Genomic DNA, 8,329 nt, shown 5'->3' on the forward strand with positions numbered 1-8,329 from the left:
TAACACAGCCCAGTGCCTCACTTAAATATGTCATGCACACACAATGCACACACTCTCCAAACAATGTGCAAGCAACTTGGTCCTCTAATCTGAGTCAGGTTACAGGAGCTTCCATCTCTAAATGTAAGTATGAATTTCTCCAACCCTAATCACAAATAAATGTAAGTGGTTTCTGTTTAAGTATATACCCAACTTATCCCTTTATGAGGGACAGAAGGACTGAGCATGCTTAGGAAGCTCAGGGAAATTGTGTTCTATACCTTATGTTTAGGGAAATTCTCCTACTTACCATCTTAAGCCTATGCACATTGGGTGTACATATAGTTAAAATCAGGTGCATTATGGAAAGACCCATGAGCACGTAGGACAGGGGATTATATGACCTAATCATTATATTATCAATCAAAGTGGAGGACCACCAAAATAGTATCCATGCTCTTTTTTTTTTTTCTACTGAAACCCATAAAAGAAAGTGCTATAAAGAAAGTGTCAGGGCCCTTAAGTGATCTCACTCTTGTGGCCACCTGTCAATCTGACCAGTGTATCCCTTTGTAATTTACACTATCACTTTGCTTTGAATTATGTTTTCTTGCTTCTTTTGCCAATCTGTGTGAGCCTCTATCTTCAATTAAGACAGGCTGACTCCATGACAGGCTCCAAATTGGCAGTTCAGGAGACTAGGCCTAAATCTCTGTTACCAAGTCCAGCCAAGTCCAGGCATATCAGTTACTGGGGGAAAAAAAACATAAAACAACCCAGGCCTCAGGCAGCCAAACCGAAACTGCCCTGCCATCAGAAGCCACCTGGCCTGAGGCAAGGTCAATGGGTCAGCAACAGTTTCAAGAGACTTCCTCAGCAACAGTTTCCAGCCTCCCACTCCCCAGTAATGGTTCAGAAATATTCCTAGCGATAAAGCCAATAGATTTCACCTAATGTGCTTTAAATGGGGTCTGCAAATTCATTGAAGCGGGGACGGGACAGGGGAGGCTCCATCTCAGTAGATGATAGACCCCAACATGCTGGACTTCTGCAGAATAAAACACTCTCTGCTTTTGCATACTATTTGAGTCCAGGTTGTCATTCTTCAATGAATAATGGACCCTTAAAAATTCTTTGGATAAGATGCCAAGAAGACCATCCAGAGACCACCCCACCGTGCAATTCATTCCATCCACAGATACCAAACCCTAACGCTACTGCTGATGCCAAGATGTCCTTGTAGACATGGGCTTGGTATGACTGTCCTCTGAGAGGCTCTGTCAACACCTGACTAAGACATATGCAGATATTCACAGCCAACCATTGGACTGAACCCAGGAGAAGGGCTGAAGGAGCTGAAGGGGATTGCAACCCCATAGAAAAAACAAGAGTATCAAACCCCTTAGAGCTCCCAGGGACTAAACCACCTACCAAAGCGTATATATGGGTTGGTCCATGGCTCCTGCTAGGACTGCCTCATCTGGCATCAGTGGGAGGGGGAGCACTTGGTCTTGTGGAGGTTTGATGCCCCAGAGAGAAGAGATGCTAGAAGGGTGAAGAGGGGAGCAGATGGGTGAGTGTGGGCACTCTCTTCAAGGCAGAGGGGTGGGAGATGGGGTGGGGGGTCCATAGAGGAGAGATGGGGAAGGGAATAACATTTAAAATGTAAAAAAATGATTAATTAAAAATAAAAAGATGCCAAGAATCTAGAAATACCTGGCCTAGACCCTGACCACCAGTAACAAAAAGTCATGGCAGAATCGGGAGTTGGGGGAATTGATCTCTTAATGACAGATGAACATAGGGAAGACTGCAGTTCTTAGGCTCAGAAACAAAATGTGTTGACTAAAAACAGTGTGGCATAGCACAATCTTTCCCCTCCCTCCATGGGCATGTCTTTTGAGCCTCCAGGAGAAGTTCAGAGGAGTCAGGGTGCTCAATATAATTCTGTCTTCATAAATCAGCTTTCTAGACTATTTCCTGAGGAAATCAATTTCCTAGATGGCCCTCACAGCATTTAACTTCTTGGAGAAGCATCCTTACTGACAGACAGAGTCTCTCCGTTATCCTGTTTTCCACAGACTGAAGCTTATTGTATCTATCCTCACTGAAGTTAGCCTGAGTGGCCCACACTGTAGAATAGGGGAGACCAGTACAGTTCACATCTTGGGAAACTGAATCTTGAAGCATAGTGACTTGGGTACAGAGGAGCGAGGATGGTGCTGAGCTCAAAGCCATGTGTCAGTAGTATATGGACTCAGTATCTATAACGTAGCCATTACAAAATAGCTCTCGATGAATCCCACTTCATTTATGGGACATCGTGCACTGTTTTGACTTCTTTCCAGAGTCTTAGGGTTTCTGTTGCTGTGATAAAATACACTGCTAAAAGCAACTTAGGGAGGAAAGCGTTTGTTTTCTTACATTTCCATGCCATAGCCCCTCACTGAGGGAAGTCAGGGCAGGAGCTCAAGGGGGAAAATTGGAGGCAGGAATGGAGGCAAGAGCCACGCAGAAGGACAGGTTATGGTGTTGTTTTTCATGACGTGTTCAGTCTGCTTTTTTATACAATTCAGGGCCACCTTCTCACAAGTGACACTGTACACACAGTGAACTGGGCCCCTCTATATCAATCAATAGTCAAGAGAATACTCCAGAGATTTGTTTACAGGCCAACTTGGTGGGCATATTTTCTCAATTGAGGGACCCTCTTCCTAAATGACTCTAGCTTCTAGCTTGAGTCAAGTTGACAAGAAGAAAATCAGGACAATTGACCCTTGTCGATGTAGCATGCCACTACAATACTATTAAACCTTATTTTTAATATTTCCTTATATTAATATCAATATCTCAATATGAAACACTTTCCTCATTTTAAAAGTACTGCAGTTTGTAAAACTTCAAACACTTCAACAGGTCAATCTCTTTAAAACATCCAAAGTCTCGTTGAAGTTCTACCCTTTATAAAATATCATAAGCCTCTCTGTACAATGTCTCTTTAACTGTGGACTCCAAAGAAATGTTTAAAAAAGAAGCCAGGGCAGTCTTATAATCAAATCAAGGCAAAAACAAAGTCTGACCATGTAAAATGGTCAGAACGGGGCATCTGGTGTTCACTCTCAACCCTCTGGACTCCAAAAGACCTTCCTAACCCCACTTCTTCATTATCCACAGGTCACACAACACATCTAATAGCTTCAGACTAGTATCATTCTACACCTTCTGCTGACCTTACTGGTCACCCCATGGTACTGGCATCTTCAAAATTCTGGGATCTGCAGTATACAATGGGGCTGCACCCTTACCCGTGTGGATCTCTTCGGGGACTCTGACCCTGCTGTATGATGCCAAGCCTCGATTTCTCACCATGACCCCTTCAGCCCTGGAGCTGCAGCTGTAACTGAGGCTATAACTTAAGCAATGCTCTCTCCCAGATTTTCGTAGCACCAAACACCAAGTGTTCTCCACAACCCCTTCATGCTCTTGAGTCCGGTGCCATGGGTGACTTTTACAATTATAAAGTTCTGCTGCTCCCAGCACATGGTACAACCTTGTCCCCCTACCACAGCTTTGGTGTGCTGTTCCTGAGGAAATTCTCTCAAAGATTTCACCTCAATGATGCTGGTCTCGTCTTAATCACAGCTGATTCTTCAGACCACCTGATCAGTTTGGCCCAGTAAAAGTTTCACTTTAGTAGTTCTGATTTCTTGTTCACCGCAACATATTTGCCAGCTGCCAGAACCACAGACTCTTAATTCAAAACATTAAGTGGCCCCAGTAGAGTCTTTAAAGGACTCTCGAGCGTTTTCACACCTTGCCAGTTTCATTATCATCAACAGTCTTATCGAGCACTTGGAGAACTCAAATGGATTTTCCAGCCCAACGTTCAAATTCTACCCCAGTTCACACAGAACCACATGGTCTGACACAATGATCCCCTTTGTCCTGGTACCAATTTAATCTCCTTTACTTAGGGATTCTAGTGATGTGATAAAACATTGCAATGACATGCAATTTGGGGAAGAAAGGCTTTCTCTTATCTTACAACAACCCCCTGGTCACACGAAAGAAAGTCTGGACAGGAGCTCAAGCCAGGCAGGAAGATGGAAGCAGAAACTGAAGAAGAAACCAGGGAGAGATGCTGATTACTGCCTTGCTCCTCATGGCGTGTTCAGCCTCCTTCCTCCCTTCCTCCCTTCCTCCCTTCCTTCCTTCCTCCCTTCCTTCCTCCCTTCCTCCCTTCCTCCCTCCCTTCCTTCCTTCCTTCCTCCCTTCCTCCCTCCCTCCCTCCCTCCCTTCCTTCCTTCCTTCCTTCCTTCCTCCCTTCCTTCCTTACTTCCTTCCTTCCTCCCTCCCTCCCTTCCTTCCTTCCTCCCTTCCTCCCTTCCTCCCTCTCTTCCTTCCTTCCTTCCTCCCTTCCTCCCTTCCTTCCTTCCTTCCTTCCTCCCTTCCTTCCTCCCTTCCTTCCTCCCTTCCTCCCTTCCTTCCTCCCTCCCTTCCTCCCTCCCTTCCTTCCTTCCTTCCTTCCTTCCTCCCTTCCTTCCTTCCTTCCTTCCTCCCTCCCTCCCTTCTTCCCTTCCTTCCTTCCTTCCTTCCTTCCTTCCTCCCTTCCTCCCTTCCTTCCTTCCTTTCTCTGAATAAATTTTTTAAAACTTTTCAAGATTATAATATAATTACATAATCTCCTTTTCCCTTTCTTCCCCCAAGCCTCCCCATGTACCCCTTTCTTGCTCTTTCAAAATCTGGCCTTTTTTCTTTAATTGTTTACATATACATTCCCAAACATATGAACAGAACCTGTTCATTCCATATGTTATTGTTTACATGTATGTTTTCAGGGCTGAGCATTTGGTGTTAGATAACCATTTGGTGTGTTCTTCCCCAAAGAAAGCTATTTCTCCTGCTCTCAACACTCCTCAGTTGCCTGTAATTCTTTGTCTATCATCGAGGTTTTGTGAGCTTTTCCGCTTCCAAGTTAACATGTTTATCCATTCTGTACTTGTTCCGGTAATTTAGGCAGTCGTGTTGTTTATATTTTATGTATGTGGCATCTGTCATTTTTAAGATACACATTCTCACAGCAAACTTCCTATTCTTCAGACTCTCAGACTCTCCCTGCCTATTCTTCCGCAGTGATCCTGAGTTGTAAGAGTTCTGTAGATACATCACCTGCGTCTAGGCTCTACAACTCTGCATTTTGACTGTTTGTGGTTTTCCATAATGGCCCCTGTGAATTGCAGAGAGGTCTGTTTGATGAGGGAATGAGAACTATAATTATCTGTGGATTTAACAATAAATATTTAGAATATAGTTAGGAATATGTTGACTTAATAAAATGAAGGTTGTAGATTCTCCTCCAAGATTGATGACTTCACTAGCTTTGTGTACTTGGCTATGTTTCCCACACTCGGCATGATTTCCCTTTGTGAAGCAGGTCTTAAGTCTTATTAGAGAGCTATTGGTTACAACCAAGGCAAACTGCCTAAATTATATCCTTTTTGTATCATGCCAGACTAGTCATTGCTGTGGTTCACAGGTGTCATAGTGGCTTTCCCACAAACCTGTCTGGCAAGGACATTTTCTTGATTGATGTTTCCTCTTACCAAATGACTCTAACTTATGTCGAGTTCATAAAAAAAACAAACAAAAGAATGAATGAATGAATAAACAAACAAACAAATAACCAGGACACTAGTATACAAGGCTTATGCAATCAAAATTGCCTTTTTTCAGTCTTCTCACCAAATATCCCAGACAATTTGGCTGCACTGCTTTATGTGGGAGGTACTCTGAATGTTGTTTTGGAGAGCACTAATATACACAGGATGCTCTTTGTTTCCAGATGAAGCTGGGGCAGCCTGACAGATGCCAAGAATAATAAAACTGAAGTAGAAGATGATAAAAATGACAGAGACTTAATTGTAAAATCATGTAAACTTAGTCCAACCATTGTAATAGAAAAGGCGTGAGGCCGAGTACAGGCTGGAGATAGGAGATGCTCCCAGACACAAGTCTCCTTGCCTCTACCTACCGGGTGTTTGCTCCCATGGGGAAGAGGTGGGCCTTGAGAAGAGGAGCAGGGGGAGTGAATGGACTGTTCTTACTCTGTGCTGTGGCCTTTAGTTTGTTCTTTTCCAGAGCTTGAAGAATACCAGGTGTGTCGGAGAAGGGGCTCCATAGAAAAACTGGATCTGACCTATTCCATTTGGGCTGCTTTAAAAAAAATGACAGTAGGCTGGATGACTTCCAAAGAGAAATTTATTCTTCACAATTTTGAGGGCTGGAAAGATAGATCTGCTTCTGGTTCCCAGACACTGTCTTTATACTATAGGGTCACATGGCAGGAGAGTTAAGAACTCTTTGTGACCTCTGTCCTAAGAGCACATCCAATTCACAATGGCCTTCATCACGACTGAATCACTTCTCAAAGGCCTCAGACAACACCATCCATTAGTGGGGGAGATTTCAGTATTCAGATTTGGAGAGGATGCGTACATTGAACACTGGCACTCTGTATACTCATTCTGAACTCGTCAACAATTCTCTGCTGTGTTGCTTGTCGATGGACCTGAGTCACCTGTCCCAGACCTGTTCCTGATAACCCCAACAGTTCCCCACCCAAAACAGCTGCTTCACGTTTTTCTCAGCCCTGAGGAGGCTTTCTGTGAGCCTGGAGAATGAGCACAGCCCACTTGTAATACAGGCAGGAAGTCGGCAACCTTATGGCACTAGGAGAAGCAGCCCTCCAGAATTCAGAAACAGGAGACAGCTGGGAAAGGTTTTCAGTGGCTCAGTCTAAAGTGAGTTCTACAAAGTAAGGAAATAGAAAACCAATGCGTCTTCTGTAACACCACAGAGAAGTTCCAGTAGGGTGGCTCCAGTGCCAGCTCACCCTTCATTGGCTCCCCTTCACAGCTTTTTTGAAGGATTATCTCCCAACAAAACTACACTTATCCTAGACCTTTCCTCCATCTGCCTTTTCAGACACTAAGGCTAAGTGAAAAAACAGAATCTTCTTGCCAAACTCCATTGTACTAAGAGAACACACCAAACATGTTGAAATGAGGAGAGAGAACACCACTTGGAAAATCTCGAGAAAGCAACAGAGACGAGCCTAGAAGAAGGACCAGGGCTGTGGCCCCATGAGCAGAAAGATGAAGGCTAAAGGCTCCAGGCCCTTTGGACACTTGACTCTCATGCACTGAAATGCTTCATGCTATAAGACGAGATATTTTGCCATCTGCAAAAAATTGTCATCATAAATACAAAAACTGCAATGTCTAAAATATGAAAAAGTGATCCCCCAAGCCTGCAAAATGGGACAAACCAAACATAGGTGTCAACTCTGCTGGCTCAACTTCATCTCCTATCTGCACTCCCTGAGGAACAGATAAGCTATTGTTCCTGCTTCTGAATTCTGTACAGAAGCCTCATTGCATTCTTTGTCTCACAAGACAGACCTTGAATGGGTCTCTAGCCTTTCACAAAACATCAGAAAGACCCCAAGGAACTTTTTCAATCACTATGAATAAGGCAGGGATCTAAAGGACAGTGTGAGAATCAATTGCTAGCTCTTAAATTTGTTAAGTAGATATAGATGGACCTCAAACGAGAATCTAAATCCTTCAGATTCTACAGTATTTAACCTAAAGTTAGATTAAGGTTAATTTTATGTAGCATAGAGTTGTCAATGTTGAGTGAACTTTTAAGCACATATTTCTTCATTGAAGAAATTGTGTTTCTGAGGCTGGAGAAATGGCTTAAGTGTTAGAAGCACTGACTGCTGCTCTTCCAGGGATCTCTGATCAATTCTCAGCACCTACATCATGGTTCAGAAGTGTGTTTAATTCCTGTTTCAAGGGGTCTGATCCCTCTTCTGAACTACTTGGGCACTGGAGTATGCTATACAGACATATATTCAAGCAGAGCTTCCATATGCATAAAAATAAATAAACCTCAAAAAATTATGAAGAAGTTATGATTCTATGTTAATTTTTTTCCATATAATTCTCTGTAACAACTCAAGGTCCCAGTGATTTGAAAAGCAAACATTTATGGCACTCTCACAGCCTATAAGTCGGCTAAGGTTTGGCTATCCTCGGCTAGTGTGGATTGAGCTAGCCCTCAAAATGTGAATTGAGTTTGGCTATGATTCTTGCTTTTTTGTTCCAGAGAAAAGGATAAAGGAGCTACTCCATGCTCTTCTTTCTTTTTTTCTTTTTTCTTTTTTTCGGAGCTGGGGACCGAACCCAGGGCCTTGCGCTTGCTAGGCAAGCGCTCTACCACTGAGCTAAATCCCCAACCGCCATGCTCTTCTTAAGGTAAAGGACAGAAAATAAATATCTAAAGT

Source organism: Rattus norvegicus, chromosome 3, assembly GCF_021556685.1.
Source record: "Rattus norvegicus strain SHRSP/BbbUtx chromosome 3, alternate assembly SHRSP_T2T, whole genome shotgun sequence".
NCBI classification, from domain to species: Eukaryota; Metazoa; Chordata; class Mammalia; order Rodentia; family Muridae; genus Rattus; species Rattus norvegicus.